Source organism: Schistocerca gregaria, chromosome 4 (genome assembly GCF_023897955.1).
Source record: "Schistocerca gregaria isolate iqSchGreg1 chromosome 4, iqSchGreg1.2, whole genome shotgun sequence".
NCBI classification, from domain to species: Eukaryota; Metazoa; Arthropoda; class Insecta; order Orthoptera; family Acrididae; genus Schistocerca; species Schistocerca gregaria.
This window is the reverse complement of record NC_064923.1, coordinates 385738077-385764601: the sequence shown is the minus strand read 5'-3', so window position 1 is coordinate 385764601 and position 26525 is coordinate 385738077. Positions and strand designations below refer to the sequence as shown.

Here is a 26525-nt window from a genome sequence, read left to right as displayed (position 1 = left end):
GGGCCCAATCAAGATATCACAAACAATGCCTGCCCAAACGTACTGTAGAGCAGTGAGTCGAATGTCAACACAAGCACCGAAGTCAACATTACCTTCCTTCAATTGGGCCCACTGGCGGTGAATCGAGGAAGTACAGTACATACTGAGGAAACTAAAATGAGCTCTAACATGGAAATTAAGCGTTTCCGGACACATGTCCACATAACATTTTTTCTTTATTTGTGTGTGAGGAACGTTTCCTGAATGTTTGGCCGTACCTTTGTGTAACACCCTGTATAACATTTACTAAAAGAAATAATCACATTAGCTGCTAGAGGGTATTGAAATAAATCACTGGGCAAAGTTGAAAATTTGTACCAGGCCGGGTTTCGAACCCGGATTTTTTCGTTTCCTACGAATGGTTGACGTGACTGCCTCAGCCACGTGGACATAAAACTTGGCGGACTCAAATTCCCAACGTACCGACACACTACTGGTGTAGTGCTCCTACCCATTAGCCTCATTATACTCCTAGTAAATCAATTTGTGACTGACAAATTACAGTGGTGGGGAGCAGAGTTCCCGGCTGGTATACAACAAGCCCTGTACTCATGCGGTCGATAGTTGCTTACGCACCAAAAAATAAACAAGGCACCACCTTATCGACTTTTATGAGGCCAGTGGTGGGGACGGCGGCGTCTGTAGGGACAACGATGTCTCTAATACGGCAATAATAACCTTAACCAGACAGCGGATAGACTTGTTTCCTTCTTGCCAGCAAAGAAACCCGTTCGTGAACCACAACCTTATCCGTGTGGTAGTAACAGTCTGCAACCAATTGACTCTTAAATAAAATGCTACTTATCTTCCATTTCCAGAATTACCGTTGTCTGTCAGAGTATTTGCTCTGAGAGTTTCGACGCTGTTACGCATTTCAAGTGAGTTAGCAGTAGAACTATGTCATATTAAATTCCTTTTAATGATACTTACCTGCTTCCCGACGAATTCATTCCTGTGGAATCCTTCCAAATTGTTGATGTTACTCTGAAATTACATGTATTTTGCCACGCGGTGTGGCCGCACGGTTTGAGTTGCAGTGTCATGGATTGCGCAGCCCCTCCCGCCGGAGATTTGAATCCTCCATCGGGCATGGGTGTGTCTGTTGATCTGAGCGTAAGTTTGTTTAAGTTAGTTTAAGTAGTGTATAAGTCTAGGGATCGATGACCTCAGCAGTTTTGTCCCTTAAGAATGCACACAAATTTTTTCACGTATTTTCCTTTGATACCATGAAGATCTGGGGATAGTTTCACAGATTCCAGTTCTATAGTCTTTTAGCAGAGACAGAGCCCCCAATGCAGTTTATTACACCAATCAACCAACTAAACAAGGGAATAATGATTTATATAAATTTTCAGTTTTTTATTCATGCACGTAGAAATGAATTACAAATCATACGGTTTGTTATGTTATACCAGGATTAGTGCTAACTGGAAGGAGAGCCATCAGTTTTAAGAGCACTTTAGTAGAAGAGCATGGTTTTTCCTACAGAAAAATAACAAAATATAAAAAAAATGTCTGAATATGTATTTGAAGTCACGACAAATCTATTACTGGTCAAGTGCCTTGCACTCACACGAACTTGTCACAAGGACAATACTGTTAAATTTAATTTTGTTACTGTACACTGCAACTGTAATAACTTAGATTTCAGTTGTGACTGCGTAAGATAAACTGCTTAAGAAACGAGAAGGACATATACGATTTTGGCATAGCGCGCACGGTGACAGCTTCAACTGTACCGCTCTGTGATGACCCCATGACTTAAATTTATTGGATATTATGGTTAGACATGGCTCTCCTTCCACCCTTAATAATAATTTCGGTATGACGACTGCATTTGATGTGCAGTATGCATTTCAAGTGCAGTAATGTATGGTACAAGTACAGTCCACTGTATATATAGCAAGCGAACACATTTTTCACTGCAAGCTCCCCAAATTAACTACTGCTGGTTTCTTAATTTCAGAATATCATGCTGACTATGAGCACGAAAGACAAGTTATAAAGTGAAACTGTAAGATGCGAAAGAATCGATGTTTTCTACCTATCACTTCCTTTACGACTGATATTATGAGTGTGGCCTAGTTCTTCTACTTTTCTGCAGTTGACGAAAGTATAAACTTGCACAAACTTTGTTGTCTTCAGTCCTAAGACTGGTTTGATGGAGCTCTCCATGCTGCTCTATCCTGTGCAAGCCTCTTCATCTTCGAGTAACTACTGCAACCAACATCCTTATGAATCTGCGTACTGTATTCCTCTCTTGGTATCCCTCTACGATTGTGATCCACTCAGGATTCACTCAAGAACTTGATGTCTCAGGATATGTCCAATCAGTCAGTCCCTTATCCTAGTCAAGTTGTGCCACAAATTTCTTTTCTCCCCCCTTCTATTCAGTACCTCCTCATTAGTTACGTGGTCTACCCATCTAATCTTTAGCACTTTCCTGTAGCACCACATCTCGAAATCTTTATTCTCTTCTGGTCCAAACTGTTCATCTTTCCTGTAGCACCACATCTCGAAATCTTTATTCTCTTCTGGTCCAAACTATTCATCGTCCTAGTTTCACTTCTATGCATCGTTACATATCACACTTTCAGAAAAGTCTTCCTTACACTTGAATCTATACTCAATGCTAACAAAGTTCTCTTCTTCAGAAACGCTTTTCTTGCCATCGCCAATCTATATTTTATATCCTCTCTCCTTCGACCATTATCAATTATTTTGCTGCCCAAATAGCAAAACTTGACTACTACTTTAAGTGTCTCATTTCATAACCTAATTCCCCCAGCATCACCAGATTTTATTTGACTACATTCCATTATCCTCGTTTTGCTTTTCTCGATATTCATCTTGTATCGTCCTTTCAAAACACTGTAAATTCCTTTCAACTGTTCTTCCAAGTCCTTTTATCTCTCTAAGAGAATTACAATGTAATCGGCAAACGTGGAAACTTTAAATTCTTCTCCATGGAACTTAAATCCTACTTCATATTTTTCTTTTGTTTCCTGTACTGCTTGTTCAAAATACAGAATAAATAACATCGCGGATGGGCTATAAATCTGTCTCACTCCTCTTCCAACCGCAATTCCGAATCCTTTCATGTCCCTCCTGCCGTCTGGTTTCCGTAAAAATTGTAAATAGAATTTCGCTCCCTACGTTTATCCCTGCCACCTATAAAATTTGAAAGAGTATTCCAGTCAACAGCATCAAAGACTTTCTCTAAGTCTACCAATGCTATAAACGCTAATTCCCACTTCCTTAACCTATGTTCTATGAGAAGTCGTGGGGTCTGCTTTGTCCCGCGTGTTTCTACATTTCTCCAAAATCCAAACTCATCTACCCCGATGTCAGCTTCTACCAGTTTTTCTAATCTTCTGTGAATAATTAGTTTTAGTATTTTCTCGGCTGGCCGCTGTGGCCGAGCGGTTCTAGGCGCTTCAGTCTGGAACCGTGCGACAGCTACGGTGGCAGGTTCGAATCCTGCCTCGGAGATGGATGTGTGTGTTGTCCTTAGGTTAGTTAGGTTTAAGTAGTCCTAAGTTCTAGGGGACTGACGACCTCAGCAGTTAAGTCCCATAGTGCTCAGAGCCGTTTGAACCATTTCTTAGTATTTTGTTACCGTGACTTATTAATTTCCAAACCAGCCAGCACTTGCTTTCTTTTGAATCGGAGCCTATTTAAATCCTGTCTCTAATGATTCGTCTCCTACATCTTTCTTATCGACGTCAATTTCTTTTTCCATCATAAGATCAATCAGTTCCTCTCTTTCATTGAGGCCTCCAGTGTACCTTTCCCATCTATCTTTCCCCTGCGGTTAACAGTGTAATTCCTACTGCTCTCTTAATGTTACCAGGCTTACTTATAGTTTCACCGAAAGATTTTACGACGTTACTGAATGCTTAGTCAGTCTTTCCGATACCTTTTCATTTTAGATTTCTTCATATTTGCTGGAGCCGTTTCGATTTGGCTTCCGTGCACTCCCTCTTTATTTCGTTCCTAAATGAGCTATACTGCTGTTTTTCTGTCTTCCCATGAATATGTTTGTATTTCCTTCTTACATCGATCAGTCGAAGTTTTTCCTCTGTGTCCCAAGGCATATTCAGAGTTACCGTCCTTATAGTTATGTTCAACTGCCCAACATTTGTTATTGTTTCTTTTAGAGATCTCCACTCATCTTCAGTTGTATTGACACCATGGTATTCTTTATCGCAGTAAATATATCCTTAGCTAACTTCAAATGCTTATGATCGTTTCTCTGTGTTCAGTATCCTACTTCCTACCACATGGATTACTCTGGACGATGCCCTTCATCTTCAGTCTTCGCTTCATAATTAATAAGTTGTGGTCAGATCTGTATCTGCTTCTGTGTACGCCTTAATGTACACTATCTGTTTCCGAAATCTATGTCTGAGCACGATTAAATGCAGCTGTAATCTCCCATCGTCTCCGGGTCTTTTCCACGTATGCCATATCCTCTTCGGAGTAATGTACAGAGTATTCGCTATTACCATCTGAAATTTATAGCACAGCTCGGTGTATCTTTCTGATCTTTCATTCCTACTGCCTAGCCCATATTCTCCCGTAACTCTTTATTCTATTCCTTAGCCTACAGCCTCATTCCCATCCCTCATGATTATTAGGTTTCCATCTCCCTTTACATACTGAAGTACCCGTTCAGTATCTTCAAACTTTCTCTCTCTCTTCATCTTCTCTTGAAGACGTCACCATGTATTCCTAAACTACCTTTACCGACATTGTTCTGCTGTAGAATCTGATGAGAGCAAACCTATTATTAAACTGTTCACAGTTGCTTACCATCTGCCGTCTTCCTGTTCATACTGTGTGATATTCACGGTAACGCTACTCTCTGTTGCTGTTGACGTTACCCTACACTCGTCTGACCAGAAATCAGTATCTTCTTTTCGTTTCACTTGCTTCAAATTTTAAAGTTCGGCTTCCAGTTATATGAAATGCTGAAAACAAAACTGTTGTCGGCACCGAAAGCTGTTAGTTACGATACCTGCAACTTGTATTGTGTTAACGTTTGGACTTATTATTAATATAGATTACCAGTGCTCACCTCAATAGTGCTGACAGACATGATGTTACATCAAATGTTAGACGGTTGTTCCATTTAGAACCTACCCTTCCTACTACCTGCGAATTCCAGGCCAGCTTCTGGATAATTTTGCCGCCGCTGACGCATGTGTGACGTGACTATCGCCTCTCTAGAGGCAGAAACAACTGGCCATCGGTGCCCCACTAACCAATCCCATCGAAATTCCGCTTCCGTGCTGCGGAATGTGCAGCCACACAGAAATAATCACGAGCGCTGAGGACGAGAAAATCGATTAGCGCACAATGCACACCCGAGAAAACAAAAGAGAATGGAGGTATTGTTAGGAGCGCCGCGCCAGATAAAAGGCGGAACAGAACCCGATTTGGAGTAAAACGGAGGAAAGCGACTTTACGAATTGCCGGCTGCTACTACCGTCAACGGTGAGGCGAAGATAAAAACAGCGCTTGCTGTAGCACCGTTGACGCTGCTGCTTTGGTAGTTATTTATTAGAAGCTTTCACTACAGATTTCCTGTAAGAAATTGCTTGTAATTGAGATAAAGTCTTACTTCACGAAGGATCTATTAATCGTTTTCGTATATTTACCACCACACAATACATTACCTCTGTTAAAAAAGCGTGCGTGATTAATAGTTAAAGTTCGTATAGGTTATGAAGAGCGTTGGTTATGGAGTACTTACGGCGTTCGCTATGTTATTAAGTGGTTTGGTATTTAACTAATTTGTAAATGAAAATGCTAATCTCATTTTATTACAGTTAGTAACTACTAAAGATTTTTTTTCCCGGCTAAAGATTTGGTGAAGTTGCTAATGAACTCCAAGTTAACGTTGTGTTAAAGTGTTGTCTGTAAGTTGTGTGTCACTAAATCACAGTTCATACAAAAGATTCTATACGACTATAGATTATGATGGAAACAGTTATCTTCAGCAAAATGATCATTAAAACCACCAAATATCAGCCGTACACAACACTGACGTATGTAACGTGTAACAATATTCTTCGCAACTCGTGCGTAATTAATTTACGCTCCATACATCAGCTAGAAAAATTTGTTATATGGATCGTGCTATGACCACTGTTTTTAAAGAACCAATCTGATTAGAACTATTTTCATTAAAATGAGTTCGGGACCACCGGTGCACATTTATTTTTACAAACTTTTATTACCTTCGGCATTTATGTCTGCAGAGTTGCGTAATTTGAATTTGCCGCTGAGATAATTGTTAAGATGGCGGCAGACTACTGATAGAGACTTTCGATTGTTAGAGCTTATTTTCTTTTAACAGGTTAAGTATTTGAAGTGCTTATTAAACTTTACTTTCATATTGTGCACTATTTAGACTAATTTTCATCAAGCAAATCTTTGACATTGTCGTAAGAAAAACATATAAAAATGTGATACAAATCGCTATATTCAATGGCTGCGCTCTTTGCAGCGGGAAGAATTAATTAACACAGACAATTCTTATTGAGAGATGATTTAAAGTTACAAATAACTATTCACTCATATTTATTATAATAATGTACTCCATTCTCAAGTAATAATTACAATTTCTTAACAGACCTCAGTCTGATATGCGTCTTGCGCCCGCAACCTACAGAAGCCAACCAAGAAAAAGTAAAAACAAAGGAAGACCAACGCAGAGCATAAAAGGAATTTACCATTATCGTGGTCATTGTATGGTACACATCGATATATCAAATTACATCATAAAAAATATATAAATAATTAATATTTATTTCACTGTTTTTCATATGTCGGATAGATAATGTTTATAAGTGTTAGAGGCATAATTTTCTCTCGTCGCAGTGTAGCTAAAATTTGTCTCGTGGATGTTACATACTGATGGCTTCCTCACTTTTCTGTGGTTTGACGGTTAAATACTTGAATATCCCACGTAAAAACAGGGGTGTACGTGGAAAGCAGTACCGTGAAGCATGTTTAAAAGAGAGTCATGAATAACTCGTTATTTTAAGTTACGTTTATAACGTACGCAAATCAGTGTGTGTGTTATGGTAACAGCAGTTTCGACATTGTAATACTTGTCGCCATTTACTTGGAGACCAATTCGATACTATCGTAGAATGAGAGTAAATAAAATTAGATAGACGACTCACGTCACACTGTCATTTTTTGCCTTGTAACTACAGTTTATATGCACCTTCATCCAACGAGCCACATAGAGTAATGCAGTTTCATTGCTGGCGATATTGGCTATATGATTGTCTGTGCGCGTCCACTGAACCGGAGACCTAGAAACGACGAAGTGTGTTCGTCGCGCCGTAGCCCGAAGTGTCTCACAACCCCACAACAGTCCACAGCAGTCCACCCGCCCCACACTGAACCCAGGGTTACTGTGCAGTTTGGCTCCCAGTGGACCTACCCCATCCCGCGGTAACGTCTCATAACAGACGAGTGTAACCCCTAATGTCTGCGTGGTAGAATAATTATGGTGTACGCGTACGTGGAGACAGTGTTCGCGCAGCAATCACCGACATAGTGTAACTGAGGGGGAATAAGGGGAACCAGCCCGCATTCGCCGAGGCAGATGGAAAACCGCCTTAAAAAACCAACCATAGGCGGGCTGGCACATCAGACCTAGACACTAACTCACACGGTGGATTCGTGCCGGAGAACGGCACGCCTTCCCGCTGATTAAGCAGCCGGGTGGGCTTGAGTATACGATAGTGACAGTTCTTTAGCAGTTGATCATCTGTCCTTTATTGAGGTGTAAAGTCGTAGTAAGGTTTTCAAATAATAACACTGACGGTATGTATCTTACTGGGACAGATTGGCTTGGGATTTAATGGCTGGTTCAAATGGCTCTGAGCAGTAAGGGACTTAACTTCTGATGTCAGCAGTCACCTAGAACTTAGAACTACTTAAACCTAACTAACCTAAAGACATCACACACATCCATGCCCGAGGCAGGATTCGAACCTGCGACCGTAGCGGTCGCGCGGTTCCAGACTTTACCGCCTAGAACCGCTCGTCCACCCAGGCCGGCAGGGATTTAATGGCATTTTGTTTCAGAGATACGGTTAATTTCTTTCAGAAAGTTTGTATTTTAACATTATGGATGCCCAAGCAATTCAGGTTGGTTAAATTGTATATTTTCTACGTGTGCATTGAGCGCAAGGCCGAATAAACCACGCCCGCCGGAGTGGCCGTGCGGTTCTAGGCGCTACAGTCTGGAACCGGGCGACCGCTACGGTCGCAGGTTCGAATCCTGCCTCGGGCATGGATGTGTGTGATGTCCTTAGGTTAGTTAGTTTTAATTAGTTCTAAGTTCTAGGCGACTGATGACCTCAGCAGTTAAGTCGCATAGTGCTCAGAGCAATTTGAACCATTTTTTGAATAAATCACCTGTTTACTATCCTTAATGTGATGCTGCCATAACAATGGTTAGTCTACGTAACACAAATACTCGTATACAGTGGTTTATGCCACTCTCACTTAAATAACAACCTCTGAGCTATCTCAGATGAGTCGCCAGTGAGTTCTTGTTTGGATGTGTTTATTCCATAGAAAGGCGCTGGGTTCTCTAATAGCAATACAACTGTTGACGTAAATGTGTATCTGCGGTGTATTAATTGTTCTCTTATTAAATGACGAGACTTTTCGATTTAATATATAGGTATGAGCTATGTGCCAATAACACTCAATGCGGAAGTGTTTTTCACAGATAGTCTCATTTTGCCCTCCATTTTATCATGTAGAAGTTATGTTATTTTCAGTTTGGCAGGTGCGCTTGAAAATTGCTGAAAAGTCGAAATAATGATAGTTGAAATAATGAAGTTAAATACACAGTTAAATATGCGGCAGTGTTATTACTTAAAAACTTATCATCTGTGCAGCCAACGAAACGTTACACGTTCAACTAATAGCAGTGATGTGTTTTTCGGCTTTCTAGAGCCTTCTAGACGTTTCGGGTGGATTTAGTGCTGATTACATCTGCCTTCATTTCTCAACGTTTTTACGGTTTGATAAGCTGTATTCTCGTAGTAGCTAGCCAATCATTTACTTAAATAAAACAGCATCTGAAGAAAATAAAATACATTATGATCTACATCTACAATTACATCTACGTGACTACTCTGCTATTCCCAATAAAGCGCCTGGCAGAGGTTTCAATGAACCACCTTCAAGCTATCTCTCTACCCTTCCACTCCCGAACGGCGCGCGGCAATAATGAGCACTTGAATTTGTCTGTGCGAGCCCTGATTTCTCTTATTTTATGTGATGATCATTTCTCTCTATGTACGTAGGTACCAACAGAATGTTTTCGCAATGGGAGGAGAAAACTGGCGACTGAAATTTCATCAGAAGATCCTGTCGCAACACTAAACGCCTTTGTTTTAATGATTGCCACTCCAATTCACGTATCACGTCTGTCGCACTATCTAACCTGCTGCGCGATAATACAAAACGAGCTGCACTTCTTTGTACTTTTTCGATGTCATCCGTCAGTCCCATCTGCTGCGGATCCCACACCGCACAGCAGTACTTCAGAATACAGTGGACAAACGATGTGTAAGCAGTCTCTTTAGTAGACCTGTTGTACTTTGTTCTGAGAATGAATCGCAGTCTTTGGTTGGCTCTACCCACAACATTATCTTTGTGATCGTTCCACTTTAGGGTGTTTGTAATTGTAATCCCTAAGCGTTTAATTGAATTTACAGCCTTTAGATTTGCGTGACTTACCGCGTAATCGAAATTTAGCGGATTTCTTTGAGTACTCATGTGAATAACTTCACACTTTCCTTTATTAGGGTCAGTTGCCCCTTTGCGCTGTGATGGGTCAAATAGTGCGCCCAGCGTTCCCTTAGATAACGCAGATGACACCTGCGACAGTCTTAACACAGTGATACACTAATGAGCAGCACCGTTCGCTCCTATGGAACAGCAAACCACTCAACAGTGCACCTGTGACGTGGAATCATAATCAGCAATAACTTTCTAAATGAAAATAGAGTTCTACTGAAACAATTGCAACAGAAGTCTCAATAGCATATATACTGTTACAAAAGTCTGTCGTGCATACACACACACACACGCACACACACACACACACACACACACACACACACACACACACACTAAGAGTTGTAATGCCGGGATACGATTTAAAGAGTGTGAATATTAGGCTATAGAAGTGTAGCCAGAAAACTCCTGGCATATAGAAGACCTTATGTCTATTACGCGTTTACCAATTCGTCAACAGATAATAGGAAAATTAACATTTGTGTTGTTTTTCCTTGCTTTCCGGTACTCCGGGATGAGGGTCACATCATGCCGACCGGCAGACGTATTATCCTCCGTTTAATGGAATCGTCCGACGCAGCTTTACGTATCTTGGAGAGGCTGCTTTCCATTCAAATAGTTTCTCAACAGGCGGCGCACATTCCATTCACGTCAATAAACCAATGGGGAAAAAATCCCTTGCAATACCGAGAACTGAACCCGTGACCTCCACACGTTTGTCGGACGAGATGATCACTTAACTGCGAAGTCGAACGCTATTCAGTATGCTGGTATAAATGTAGCTGATTGAGAGATAAAACTATTGACGGGGGCTTGAAATGATTATTGCAGTCAAAATTGATTATCACTGAATTCTGCCTTAACGAACAACCTTATAGTCTTTACTAGTTGAGCTGCTACGCTATAGCGACATCCGTTAGCTCAACACTGAGATACTGGGGTATTCCAAGTGACTCATTACATCGTAACCATGCAACACAAATCTTAAAGTCATTGTTGTGGCTAAAACAGATCATTATAGCATCAGTAAATCCGCAACAGAAAATGAAAGAAATTACCAGTGCCAGCTCGCTACTATAATTTAATTCTAGTATGGTATCCGAACGTAGACTTTGGCCAGCCGGAGTTGTCGAGCGGTTCTAGGCGCTACAATCTGGAACCGCGCGACCGCTACGGTCGCAGGTTCGAATCCCGTCTCGGGCTTGGATGTGTGTGATGCACTTCAGTTAGTTAGGTTTAAGTAGTTCTACGTTCTAGGGCACTGATGCCCTCAGCCGTTAAGTCCCTTAGTGCTCAGAGCCAATTGAACCACTTTTGAACGTAGACTTTCTCCGTATTTTGTCTCATATAGGTAAAAGATATGTATACGGTATTGTTATAAGTACTGTAGGATGCAATAGTTATTCGGCTGTGAAAGGGTTGCACAGCATAGAGCCTCATGGGGAGCCAGTCTTCAGAATCAAGACCACAGCAACAAGAGTATCTATTTTACAAAAATGAAATACAAAAAGGAACACTCTATTCTATGAAATCTACAACACCACACATACATTTGTCAATAGATCAAGATGATTATGTCGAAGTTTTGTAACAGTTCGGTTCAAGACAAGGCTGCAACCTGTCTCCACTGTTGTTCATATTATTTATGGATCTTATGTTGAGAACAATGAAATGGCTGGGTGAGATTAAGATATGTGAACACAAAATAAGCCGTCTCGCACATGCGGATGACTTAGTTGTTATGGCAGATTCGATTGAAAGTTTGCAAAGTAATATTTCAGAGGACGATCAGAAATGTAAGGACTATGGTATGCAGATTAGCATCTCCAAAACGAAAGTAATGTCAGTGGGAAAGAAATATAAACAGATTGAGTGCCAAATAGGAGGAACCAAGTTAGAATAGGTGGACGGTTTCAAGTACTTAGGGTGCATATTCTCACAGGTTGGCAACATAGTGAAAGAACTGGAAGCGAGGTGTAGCAAAGCTAATGCAGTGAGCGCTCAGCTACGATCTACTCTCTTCTGCAAGAAGGAAGTCAGTACCAAGACTAAGTTATCCTAAGTTATCCGCGCACCGTTCAATCTTTCGACCAACTTTGTTGTGTGGGAGCGAAAGCTGGGTGGATTCAGGTTACCTTATCAACAAGGTTGAGGTTACGGATATGAAAGTAGGATGATTGCAGATACTAGTAGATGGGAACAATGGCAGGAGGGTGTCCACAATGAGGAAATGAAAGAAAAGCTGACAATGAACTCTATAGATGTAGCAGTCAGGGCGAACAGGCTTAGATGTTGGGGTAATGTTACACGCATGGGAGCAGCAAGGTTACCCAAGAGACACATGGGTTCAGCAGTAGAGGATAGGAGGAGTAGGGGTAGACCAAGGAGAAGGTACCTGGATTCGGTGAAGAATGATTTTGAAGTAATAGGTTTAACATCAGAAGAAGCACCAATGTTAGCACTGAATAGGGGATCATGGAGGAATTTTATAAGGGGGACAATGCTCCAGACTGAACGCTGAAAGGCATAATCAGTCTTAAATTATAATGATGATGATGATGATGGTTTCAATTACAAGATACTGTAGGGATACATTGTAACAGACTTTTGAGATTTTTCGTATTACCATAAATTTTGCAGACCGACATTTTCTCAATTAAGCCACAATCTGTTTCAAACATTGTTGATATTAAATTGAGTGGATATCTGAGTGTGGTTTCAGAAGCTTTTGGATAAGATTGGCAATGTACGACCATCGCTGCAGTAGGGGATTATTGACTGTTCGAGGCAACTAACTAGAGCATGCAACGCACGGACCTTACGAGCAACTGAAACCACAAGGCAGTCGTATTAACACGGAGGAACCATCTCGGCACAGATCGCGTTTCCGAGAATGAGCCCTGTTTCCCGACCAGCTTCAGAATCGCGCCGCGGTAATACGCACGGTGCCACCAATTGAGCGCCTCTTAACAACGCCCGGAGAAACAAACCGTAGCTAGAAAACCTGCTGCGAACAAACAGAGTCCCCTCGTGTTTTGTTATCGCGTGAAGACGGCGGCGGCGTCAAAGTAGCCGCTTTAGCGCTATTGTCCGCGGCTGTTTCTCATCTCGCAGCCTCCACACAGTGATTTAAATGAAAATGCAGACATTGTGCGGGAGCTTCTGCACAGGAGATGCTGCTTTCTACGCTTCCCTTCCTCTTAACTTCCGTGCACAGGGAAATAAATGAATAAATGAATTTTAAAAGTGCCTCAATTTTGATACTACTACAGCTGCGGCGGCCGTTTAATTTTTTTTTGCTAGAGGGGGTCTAAAGGGTGTAAAGGGAGCACCACAGGTTAGCGAAATTAGATTAAGGTTTAGCCCATTCGGGACAAACAAACTGGAGTGCGTTCTCTTGAGCGACAGCTGTCGCGGCTATATGCTGTTTGTACTGTGCAGTTTCGGTTCCCGTGCAGCAAGAGCCGCTATGAGCATCAATGTAGCGGTTTACCACTTTCGTTCTCCGTGGTTTTGTGAAATGGCATATAGTTTGTATTCCACGAGAGCAATGAGGATTACACGTTACTGTTTCAAATGCACATGTAGAGCAAGGGATTCTTCCCCTAGAGAGTTTTCTCTGTGTCAAATAAGTAGCTCACAATTACACACTTTCAACTGAATCCCTCTTAACTTTAATTGGATCTCTGCTACCTATCTGTGCTCCGAAAGGTAGCTTCAAGAAGCAGCCTGGCAAATTTTTATTTTGAAATTAAAATTAAAACACCCTAGATCGTAGTGTAATATTTATAAAAAAAAGGAAACCGTCATCGATAAAACATCATTGTCTTCAGACCATTTGCTCTATTAGGGCAGACTGGGGCGGTGCACGGGGCGGGTATCGTCGATGCACGAACGTCAGTGCTCAGCAGACGGCTGCTATTTGACGGAAACCGGTTGCCATTTTTAATAAATGTTTCTTTTTTTTGCGGACAAGACTGTTTCAATTTTAAATCATTCCATTGAGATCGCTGTCTCGATTCCATAAAAATGCTTTCAACACCTTCATTTCCTTTTCTTTTTTTTTTTTTTTTGCGACTCCTGTTTCTTCCGTTGCCGAATGTCTACCAGGATAAATTTGTATGAATATTACAAACGTCCTGTATTCCCACGAGAAATTAATTTCCGGGTATCTTAATAACGGAGAAATACTCTTCTTTATTATTTTGTTCAATATCAGGATTATGTTTGGAGAAAATATCACCACACTGCTAAACGTGAAAATTACGTCCGCAGTTCCTGTATGAGGCTACATATTGGGTAGCTTCTGTTCGGCAGATATCTGCTATTGGCGTTGGTGGACCGTGCTGGTGGACAGTACCCAGAGACTGGACACCTCAATTTGGCGTACCTGCCGTCCCCTAATGAACATCAAGACCGTGATTATACGACTAATACAACTGACTGTATGTACAGCACAGACTTCACCTCTGTGAAATGCGACAATGTCATCGACGTACATTGTTCAAAGTCTAGATGCTCTATACCGCAGTTGCAATACCAAATGCTTTATGGGTAAGATAGCTTCAAAGTGTTTCATAGCCACTTTGATCATTGGATACCGAGAAACAGAAATCTTCACATTTGGCTACGTCTGCATTCGTTCGCATCTTCCAGTCATAGCTAATGCAGTAATACATCTGTATTAGCGTTTCGCCATTATTCGCAACTGTCTTGTTCCGTTGAAACTATATTTTCTTTTTATTTAATTTCTTAAGCTTTCACTCAGTTTCAAGAAAGGCAACTTTTTATTTCACTCTGGCTACAACTAATCTTTCCGCAAATGGTTTAGAATGGATCAATTAGTCAGACTGTACTTTTATTATAATATAAAACTTTCTGGCCCATATTAAAACCAGCAAAAAATCACGTATTAAATGAGCTTGCATATAGTGTAAATAATGTTAAAATTTACGTTTATATTCCGACTGAATCATTTATGGTCATAACGACATGTTCGAATTTATACGGTGACCAACATGGTAATATTTTATTCAGGGTGTAATTTCAGAGTTTTTTGTCATGTGCAGTAAAAGCCACTGTAGCAAGATATGTGATTCACAAGATGGCTTCTCATGTTTACAGATATCCTGGTATGTCACAGATACGAGTAGGTAAAAAAGCGGTTTACCTCTTTTATGAAAACAAGAGTTTGATGCCAACGCAACACTTTTTTTACCTGTTTAGTATTGCGTCAACAGAAAGTTCTTAATCTGTTGATATTACTGATTATAGTACCAATATTCGGCACTTCGCCGAGAATCTGAATTTGGAACGCCGTTGCCAAATGCTGATGACCTCAGCACAAAATTAACTGCGTGAGGATGAATAAACTGCAGGTTGAATGGAATAAAAAATTCGTCTTTCTCACAGCTGTTGTTTTGTACTGACAGGACTGAATAATCGAAATAAGTTACATAAGCTAACCTGGTTACAGCCTCTGACTCCCGCAGTCAGTATTTCTTCCTACCCAAGAGCGCCAAAATTGGTATCGATTGGCAAGACCCTCCTTTCTTTTCCTGCCTCCTTCTCCTCGAAAGTTCGGACATGATCTCTTAGAGAAATATTGTTTTGGAGAGAAGGCCTTACTGGCACAACGGGAATGTTTTCGGTATAGTGTCTTATTACTCCCTCCTTGGTCGTTATTTACGTTAAAAAATCGCTTACATCATTAACGCGGCGTATATTTCTCTGTCCCTCCTAAAAAGTTCGAGCAGGAGTTGGTGGCCCCTCAAACGGTTCAACGTGCACGAAACCGTCGTTTTTAAAGTCTCTGTGTTCAAACTGCAGATTGGGAAGAAGCAGTGACTTAGGATGGCGTCTTACTTGTAACAGTAGGAACAATTTTGTTAGTAGTACGTTTTAGACAAAATATTTTACATTTCAAATTTCGTCCAATATGTTTCGGAGCTTTAGCTCCACTCTCGATCAGTATATTACACTGGACAGCTACTGTTCCTCTGAGACTGTGAAACGTCCCCTTAGAAAAATTTATAAGAGATTGGTCTATATGAAACGTCCCCTTAGAACAACTATACACGACTGTGCTTAAACTGAAACACAATATTTTTGGCGCAACGCAATCTGACTTCCAAAAATCCCTACGAAAGAATGGCCCTGACTAACATTAACCTATACGTTTCACAAATCACTTACCTCACAAAAATCTTCGTTACTCAAGCTACTGCAATACAGCGAGCGCCACTACTGCCAGCTAAATAAAAGATTCAAACTACTGAAGTCACTAACTACTGATAGGCACTGTTAGCAAATGAAAGATTTTAATAGAGAACAAATAATCTATTTACCTTAATAGTCATACAATTCTTACAAATTTCAAAACTCCGCCATCTCTCTCCTCACGTCCACCACTGCTGGCGGCTCACCTCCAACTGCGCAACGCTACGCGCTGTTAGCATCCAGCTGCCGCTGCCCGACACTACAATGGCAGACAACAATGCAAACTAGCCACAGACTGCGCACAGCACAGCCAGTGATTTTTTTACGGAGCGCTACGTGGCGGCGGCGTTCCCAATAAAAAAAACCTAAACAGCCTAATTACAACTGTAAAATCCTAAGGAAAAGTGATTGTACATCCCTTGAGAACAAGGTTAGACTCCTTACATCAAAACAAGAAGAAAAGTCTAGTAAACACTGACAATGCAATGCAGACCTTAAGAGCTAAGAGCAGTTGTTCATCTTCGATACTGCAAAACACGTATGTTCTACTGCAAATTGCAAATTCTAAGCTTTCCATACTTTGGGAGAAAATATGGAACACAACAAGAAAAAAGTCCGTTAAACATTCTCTCTGAAATGCATATCTTAGAATATATGAGCACTTGTTCAACAGAAGAGGTGTTTCACATTAACGAAGATGGAGTGCTCATAGCTTCTGAAGTATGTGTTTTAGACCACATGTTTTAGTGCAAGCAAGCTGCTTTCAAAGTCTTTAAAGGAAATTTAGTTAAACCCTGCATACAGTACATTAGTAATGTGAGGGGCAGGGTTGGCAATAATCTTCCACTTTCTGATGATGGTGCTTTAGTGTACGGGGAAGCGTCATCGTTGAGTGACTGTAGAAAGCTACACCATGACTTGGAAAGAATTTCTATTGGTGTGATGAATGGCACCTTGCAGTAAATGTGAAAAAATGCAAGTTAATGCTGATGAGTAAACAAAATAGCCCTGAATGCTCGAATACAGTGTTAGTGGTGTGCTAAATTATGCAGTCACACCGACTGAACATCTAGGCGTAACTTTGCAAATCGAAACTAGCACGTAAGATCGGTTGCAGGGAGGGCCAGCGGCTGACCTCTGTTTATTGGGGAAAGAAGAAGTAGGCGTAGCTCATTTGTGAAGGAGAACGAGTACACACCACTTGTATGATGCATCCCTCAGTACTGCTTAAGTGCTGCAGATCACCACTAGGAAGACAGCGAAGTAATTCAGCGCCGAGCTCTTAGATTTGTTGCCGGTAGTTTCTATAGGCACACTAGAATTGCGGAAATGCTACTTGAACTCTAATGTGAATTCCGGGACGGAAGAAGTTCGTTTCGCGTAGAGCTGTTGAGAAAATTTAGAGAACCAGCATCTGCTACAGACTGCAGAACGGTTCTCCTGACACCAATGAACTAAATGTTTGTTGACAATGTACCCGCTATTTAGGGAATACGGTGAGAGGCACCCACATGCCTTGCTCATACTGTGGTATCAAGCAGTGAGGCCTGCAAGACCAGTGGTCTGCCAAGCGAGTGGATTCATTCTTATTTATCGAATAACATGAACTCTCGTACTCACAATTAAGTTACTAATTATCCTCCTGTATGAATATTACGCAACGGAAACGCACATCTGACTATCAGTTATTTACAGAACTCTGACTGTTCACTACGCACTGGCAATACCACATTTTCTTTCTTATTTAACGGCTTTGATCAACACGTGGCCATCCCACTGAATATGAATGGCGCACACATTATAAATTCTGGATATCATGACAACATACAATTTGAAGGAAAAAGTCACCAATCTTTTTCTTTTCACTATCTTATTTATTCCGATAAATTCTATAACCTAAACACACAAATTCTGTAACCTACAACAATAACACATGAGAAATTCCGCCCAGTGGACATGGCTTTACAATGGTGGTTCTCTATCTTATGGTCTCGTAATTATTTAACGCCACAGTGCACTTTCTGGATAGGATGGTGGATCTTTTGCTATATCTCACACTCCGACTCTCACAACCATCATCACGAAACTTTTCTCCAGACTGAGCGGTACAAAAGGAACAAGCATAACCCACTACCTCTGAAACTACCTTGCCACTCTCCCATGCAAACCACACGTACTTAAATTACATGACATACACCACACTGCAACATGGAGTACAACACAAGGAATAGTCGCAACATTATCACTTTCAGCTTTCCCACTTCAATTAGTATTCATCCCAGTTTCACACGACACTGCCCCACTTCGTAGCTTTTATTTCCTACTACGAACTCTGGAGGATATATGCACATCTTCCTGTGCAATGCAAGCCAAGTGGCGTTGCTGGATAGACGGCTGACTCACCTTGCTTCTCTTTCAGAGTATTATAGTTTGAATCAAGCGTCACATTGAAACATAACTCGCAAAGTAATATTAAGAACATATTCATCTCACGCGCGAGCCCTCAACTGATACCATGGACAAGTACTTCTCTTTATCCTTTGTCTCATACACAGATTAAGACTCACACAGTACTCACCATGTGGAAGTACTCGTCTCCTGCACACGCCATTTCTTAAATATTTCCAACTTATAGTACACACGTTAGTAATTCAGCTTAACTTAAGCACTCAGAAGTATTTCAATTTATTGCTACACGTGATTTCATTGTGACCGTTGGTCACTTCCCAAGATTACTACGATCCGCTTAATATTACCTGCCTGACATTTAATTCTCCCTACAAAAGTTCCTGAAATGAGAAATTATTATTCTAAACTACTATTAAGTATTTCACGTGCATACCATGTCTCCACTCTTTTGTCTTTACGGAGCACACCTAAGACAGAGTGCTGAAACATGGCCGTTCTTCAAGTACTCTCGCACCTCTGCCGAAGTGGGGGAGCACCTTGCTACCGTATTGGTGAGCCACATTTCAGGCGCTCGAAGCTCAGGTGAATTTCATCTCTTTGGTTCCACCGAAGGTGACACAAGTACCGTCTCAAAGATGATCATATATTCACATTCACTATCTGTGGTTAGCAGACGACCATACATTCATTCATTTCACAGACCTCACCAAACTGGATGTAGGGATTTATTTTGTGGGAGTGCACATGTGATCAGTTAAATAAATAATTTCACTCCTTCCCACACAGGTATCCGACTTCGCTGTATTAATTGAAATTGAGTTATTATTAGAAAAAATATGTTGTTCTCACAAGAATAATGAAGTATGTTGTACCTATTTTCAATGTCGGGCGGTGCTGTACCCTTTCAATGGCTCGAGCGATATGCTTTATAAAAATAGATTCAATTGGACAGGTTGATTTTGCTTACCTAGACTTCCACCCTTTCAACAGAGTATCGTGTCGTCCGCTACTATCATACGAAGTGTCTTCACATTTAACTGATCACATGTGCACTCCCACAAAATAAATCCCTACATCCAGTTTGGTGAGGTCTGTGAAATGAATGAATGTATGGTCGTCTGCTAACCACAGATAGTGAATGTGAATATATGATTGGCACCATAAATATCTGACTAATAGAATTCAGTACGTTGTAATGGCCGGCGAATGTTTTACAGTAATGTAAGTATCATCGGATGTCCCCCAGGAAAGCGAGTAGTACTTCCAATATGCAGGGTGCAAGCTATAATTCGAAGTAATAGTTTGTGCTCATTAGTGAACATTTGGATGAAATAAAATGTGGCCTGTGGACTAAAACTTGGCTCTTCAACAATTTCCTTTGAAATAAACATTAATAAAATGAAGATACTAAGCACAGGCAACCCACCACTTACAGAGACCAGTCTGTAGAGGCTATTGAGGAATAAATTTATCTTCGCCGCTAGTTAAACTAGGGAGAAAGAGTAAAAATACAGAAATTACTTGCATAACATGACTGTTCTATACAGCCTTTTTAGAACCTAAGATTTTTCCTGACCATCAAGGATATAACTGACAAACCAGGGACTCCTAAGATACGACTTGGCAAGCAAATGGTAATGAGATGGGGAGCTATTAATATCAATGGGGGCTACTGTGGGAAGAAGGTAGAGCTGGCAGAGGCTGCAACTAAGATGGGGCTGGACGTTTTAGCTGTTAGTGACATTCGGGTAAGGGGTGAGAATAAAGAGGAAGTGGGAGAATACAAGGTCTACCTGTCAGGAGTCAAAGCAGGAATAGCACAATGGGGTGTAGGGGTTTATATCAGGAAAGAAATGGAACCCAGCGTAGTTGCAATAAGGCATGTAAACGAACGACTGATGTGGATAGATTTGACAGTGTCTAGCAAGAAAATTAGGAGTGTGTCAGTATATTCGCATTGTGAAGGGATAGATCAAGATAAGACGCATAGTTTTTATGAGGCACTCAGTGATGTAGTTGTTAGAGTAAAGGACAAGGACAGTGTTCCGCTCATGGGTGATTTTAATGTCAGGATTGGAAATCGAACGTAAGGATATGAAAAAGTTATGGGTAAATTTGGAGAGGATATGGGGCCAACAGGAACAGGAAACAACTCTTGGATTTCTGTGCCAGTATGGGCTTAGTAATCACAAATTCCTTTTTTTAAACATAAGAACATTCACCGGTATACTTGGGAAAGCAGGGGGACCAGGTCTGTCATTGACTATACAGGGTGATTCAAAAATGCATGTAAATATTTTAAGGGTGTATTTGTGAGGTAAATATAAGACAAAAATGTTCTATACAATTTTTGCTATACTTGGCTTATTACAGAGTTATGAACAAAACATGATAATACATTCAATACAACGTAAAGTATTTACTTCCCAGAGTTCACAGTTTAATTACAGTGCATTTGGACTAAAAACGCAAACTGGTAAATAAACGTGACGTAACAAACTGAAACAATTCCTCGCGAATACTGTATTACTTTAGTTCCTGTTGATTGTACTAAATCAATGCAAAATAACTAAGGAAAATACGTGAAGAATTTACAGACTGTACTGTACTGTATTTGCACAAATCTTAATGCAATGCATGTTCAAAATGCTGTCCCTGAACTTGCAGACAGACCCGTGCTCGTCGCCGCAATGATCTCTGCACATTACACAGTCCGTTCAACTCTCCACGAATAATTTCACAACCACCTTCAATTCTTTGTTGTAGCACTTCTCTGTTCGGTACTGCAGAAGAATACACCAATGTCTTTAGTCGGCCCCATAAATAAAAGTCTAAAGGGTTCAGGTCAGGTGATCTGGCTGGCCAAGCAATTGGTCCTCCGCGACCTATCCATCGATGTGGATACGCATCATTGAGGTACGCCCTTACGTTGCGGCTGTAATGGGCAGGAGCACCATCGTGCATAAACCACAAGGTGGCTCGTGTTGCAAGAGGGACATCCTGTAACAATCCAGGCAATTCCCCCTCCAAAAATTCGCGGTAAGCGTGCCCAGTCAGCCTTGGAGGTAGAACATGAGGTCCGAGTAAGTCATTCCCCACAATACCACACCAAATGTTTATGGAGAATTGATGTTGATATCCACGCACAATTCTCGCGCCAGGATTCTCGACAGCCCACTGGTGCATATTATGCGAATTGATTACACCCGCACGAGTAAACATGGCCTCATCTGTGAATAATATCCGCCGAATGAACATTGGATCATTCAAATGACGCTCTTGTAACCACTGGCAGAATTGCTGACGGCGAGGATAGTCTGCAGGTGTCAATTCGTGCACTTTGTGCAGGTGAAATGGATGCAACTGTTGTCTCCGAAGCAGCCGCCATACAGTAGATTGTGGAAGTCGTACAGCTGCACTAATTTGTCTCGTACTGATGGCTGGATCTTGGTCTACCAGGTCCAAAACATGTTCCTCGACGTTCACTGCATGCTCAAGTGGTCGACCTGAATGTGGCCCAGGACGAATGCCATACTCCCGCATACGTCTGTCCACAGATACAAACGTCTGATGACTTGGTAACCGTCGTCTTGGAAACAGCTCACTGTACCTTCGTCTTGCTGCAAGTGCGTTTCCATCTGCTGCACCATACACAAGGTGCATATCAGCATACTCACTGTTTGAGTACATCATGTGCACGAAACCTGTAGCCTTCCGACGATGAATGTACGACAGGAAGTACGTTTCCGTTACCAACAACATCAGCGCCATCTTCTGTACAGTAGGAGTAAACAGCAATTGCAAACACAAACAAACACTATTCATGCAGTTTCGAATCAACTGTTGGGAGATACGTATGTGCATTACGTACCAGAATATGGCATCCTGCTGCTTGCACTGACGTCGTTTTGATACGGACATGACTTTAGTATTTTAACGATAACTCTGGAATTAAACGTTTATGGAAAAACATTTATAGAACATTTTTGTCTTATATTTACCTCACAAATACACCCTTAAAATATTTACATGCATTTCTGAATCACCCTGTATAATAACAGATCAGGAACTCAGGAAGGCTGTGAGGGATACACGTGTATTCAGGGGATTCTTTGATGACACTGATCATTATTTAATCTGCAGTGAAATTGGGATTGTGAGGCCGAAAGTGCAGGAGGTCAGGTCCGTATGTAGGAGGATAAGAGTGGAGAAACTTCAGGATAAGGTAATCAGGCACAAGTACATAACAGCGATCTCAGAAAGGTACCAGTTAGTTGAATGTAGTCAATTACAGTCATTGGAAAAGGAATGGACAAGGTACAGGGACACAGTGATAGAAGTGGTTAAAGAATGTCTTGGAAGAGTAGTGTGTAAAAGTAGGATGAAGCAAACAGCTTGGTGGAATGACACAGTCAAGGCAGCCTGTAAAAGGAAAAAAAAGCGTATGAAAATGGCTACATACTAGAACTAAGGTAGTTATGTCGAAGAAAGAAGCAAAGCCAAACAGATAATTGCATCATCCAAGAAGAAATCTTGGGAAGAAGTTGGATTGTAACAACTACTGAGGTATCTCTTTAATCAGCGTTGTGGGTAAAATCTTCTCAGCTATTGTTGAAAGGAAAGTGCGAGTATTAGTTGAGGACCAACTGGATGAAAATCAGTGTGGGTTTAGGCCTCTTAGAGGTTGTCAGGACCAGATCTTTAGCTTATGACAAATAATGGAGAAGTGTTATGAGTGGAACAGAGAATTGTATCTATGCTTTATAGATCTAGAAAAGGCATATGGCCGGGTTCCTAGGAGGAAGTTATTGTCTGTTCTACGAGGTTATGGAGTAGGTGGCAAACTTTTGCAAGCAATTGAAGGTCTTTACATAGACAGTCAGGCAGCAGTTAGAGTTGACGGTAAATTGAGTTCATGGTTCAGAGTAGTTTCATCGGTAAGACAAGCTGCAGCCTGTCTCCACTGTTGTTCATATTATTTATGGATCATATGTTCAAAACAATAGACTGGCTGGGTGAGATTAGGATATGTGAACATAAAATAAGCAGTCTTGCATATGCCGATGACTTAGTTGTGATGCCAGATTCTATTGAAAGCTTGCAGAGTAATATTTCAGAGCTAGATCAGAAATTTAAGGACTATGTTATGCAGATTAGCATCTCCAAAAGGAAAGTAATGTCAGTGGGAAAGAAATATAAACGGATTGATTGCCAAATAGGAGGAACAAAGTTGGAATAGGTGGACGGTTTCAAGTAGGAAGTCAGTACGAAGACTAAGTTATCCGCACACCGTTCAATGTTTCGACCAACTTTGTTGTATGGGAGCGAAAGCTGGGTGGATTCAGGTTACCTTATCAACAAGGTTGAGGTTACGGATATGAATGTAGCTAGGATGATTGCAGATATTAATAGATGGGAACAATGGCAGGAGGGTGTCCACAATGAGGAAATGAAAGAAAAACTGGCAATGAACTCTATAGATGTAGCAGTCAGGGCGAACAGGCTTAGATGTTGGGGTAATGTTACACGCATGGTAGAAGCAAGGTTACCCAAGAGACTCATGGGTTCAGCAGTAGAGGATAAGAGGAGTCGGGGCAGACCAAGGAGAAGGTACCTGGATTCGGTAAAGAATGATTTTGAAGTAATAGGTCTAACATCAGAAGAAGCACCAATGTTAGCACTGAATAGGGGATCATAGAGGAATTTTATAAGGGGGGCTATGCTCCAGACTGAACTCTGAAAGGTATAATCAGTCTTAAATTATGATGATGATGATGATGATGATCAAGGGTATATCACATAACGTTTAGGCTAATTAATTTTGTAATATGTGCAGAATATGTACAATATGTACATACTACCAGTCAAAACCTACTGATGGGGAACTATGACTCCGGTTAAGGCAAATGCCCATAAATCAAAGCGCACCCGAGGAGCCATGAAGCGGCGGATGCAAAGAGTCAGCGTCAGGGTTAGGATTCGATCAAAGGACATTACAAGGTGACAAAATGTTAACAAATGTCCTAGAGAGAACTTCAATATTGATGTGGCAATAGGGCGGACACGTAGCGACACGATCGCAGCACTGTAAACCACGGGACCACAAGCGAGGCATTGGAAGACCTCTAAAAAGATTGTTTGTTGACATGAACCTGGTGACTAGAACACGACGGTACCAAGATGTTCAAAACTGGAGAGAATGGAGAAATATGGAAAAGGCTCTTATCGAGCAATGGACTCAGATAGGCTGAGGAAGAAGGAGAAGAAGACGAAGAAGATGTTGAAGAAGAAGAAGAAGAAGTTGAAACGTCGTTTGTTTGTAACATATCATAATGATGTAGAATAAGTCGAGTCTAAGAATTTGATGTAGGACACTTGTTATCTAACACGACGGGAAACTAATTCGAACTGACCTACAAAAACAACTTAAGTGCAAGCGCGTCACGCAAGAGTTTCAGTATAATCTCCGTCTCTAATGGTAAACTATTAGTCCCTGAGAAAAAAACTGAATAGGACTTGTGTTATAGGAAATATAAGTTGTTAACAGTTCAGTGAGGTGAGCCGACAGAGCTGTCAGATATTCGGAGAACAGCATGTTCGTCATCAGCTGAACAAATTTATTTTTCAGTCATTTAGGTCGTAATGATCACCTTCACAGGAAGAAAAAGCTGTACATTAAATGAATATGGAATTCAAATTTCCATTGGAGAAACTGAAAATCACAAGCCAAAAATGATTAGAGAATCGCGTATAACAATTCATGGTACCAGCACAAAACTGACTTCACTATAATTACACAAAAAGTTGATTGAAATAGTAATAAGATCACTGGCCTCATACTTTCTTGGGTAAGTTTGAAGAAGCTGCATTCGGAGAAATCTATGAGATCATTACTCTGCCACTGTCGTTAAACTCGCATTTGAGGCCACAGAGTAAGGGAGACTAGGGCCTGTACAAATGCGTTTTTACTGTGCACAGTACGTGCATTGTATATGAGAGATAAGCGATATAAGTACCCTGCGATAGGCATTTTACAGTGACTTGCGGCAAACTACACAACCTGACAAAAAAATTGTCCGCTAGAAGAGGAGAAGGAGACGAAATGAAAAATCACGTCTTGGGACCGTATGTGATATTATTTCAGTGATCACAAAATCGAATCAAATTTACAAAGAGTTTGTCAGAATGACCTTTCGTCTCCTTTGATCTGGATGAAAGCAGTTATTCGGTTCGGAAGTGTCATAAAACCGTTGTATCACCTCCTGCGGCAAACTGGTCCGCAATTATTGTAGCTGGTCCGTGGCCCTCTGGATACCGTCGCAGGAACGGATTTGACATCCAAGCTAGTCCCACACACGCTCTACGGGAGACAGATCTGCAGATGTTGCTAGCCACTGGAGAAACGCAACAACATGCAAGAGGTTTGTAGAGACACTTACCCTATATGGCCCATCGCTGTCCTGTTGAAAAAGGCACCACGTTATAAGATAGCACTTGAGGACGTAGGATATCGGTGTCGCAAGATTGTGCCATCGGGGTTTCCTGTATCACCACCAGCCGTAACCTGGAGTCGCACTCGATGTTTCGACACACCTTCACACTAGGCGTAACGCTGCTGAGTCTCTGCAAAACCCAAGAGGTTGAAAAAATCAGTCAACCAGTTGCAAAACAAAGGTTTATTAGACCTTGACGTAGTTTTCGATATTTCTAAAAATATCATCTTCAGAGGGAGTGGGTCTTGATACATCGCATGGTAGTACATTGTATTAGCCGAAGCCAAGGAGATCTTTTGTGTTTGACGCTTATTTCCTGAGATATTTGGCCCAGTCACGATCAATGGACAATCCTATATTATCAATATATATTTTCTCATGCAGAGCAATTCGAGCCATTTCCACATCCTTACGACCCAAAAATCTGGATATTCCACAGTTCGACCAGTCCGCTAAATGAAGATGCATAGTGGGTTCCCTTCCAACCTCTGCCAGATGGTGATAACACTGTCCCCCACGAGA

General features: G+C 41.2%; 1 protein-coding gene across 1 annotated transcript in view; it reads left to right on the top strand.

Annotated features, from left to right (window-relative positions):
* The window catches only part of LOC126266972 (hemicentin-2-like), an 852087-nt gene that overhangs the window by 73958 nt on the left and 751604 nt on the right, over positions 1 to 26525 (top strand). The window lies entirely within an intron of this gene.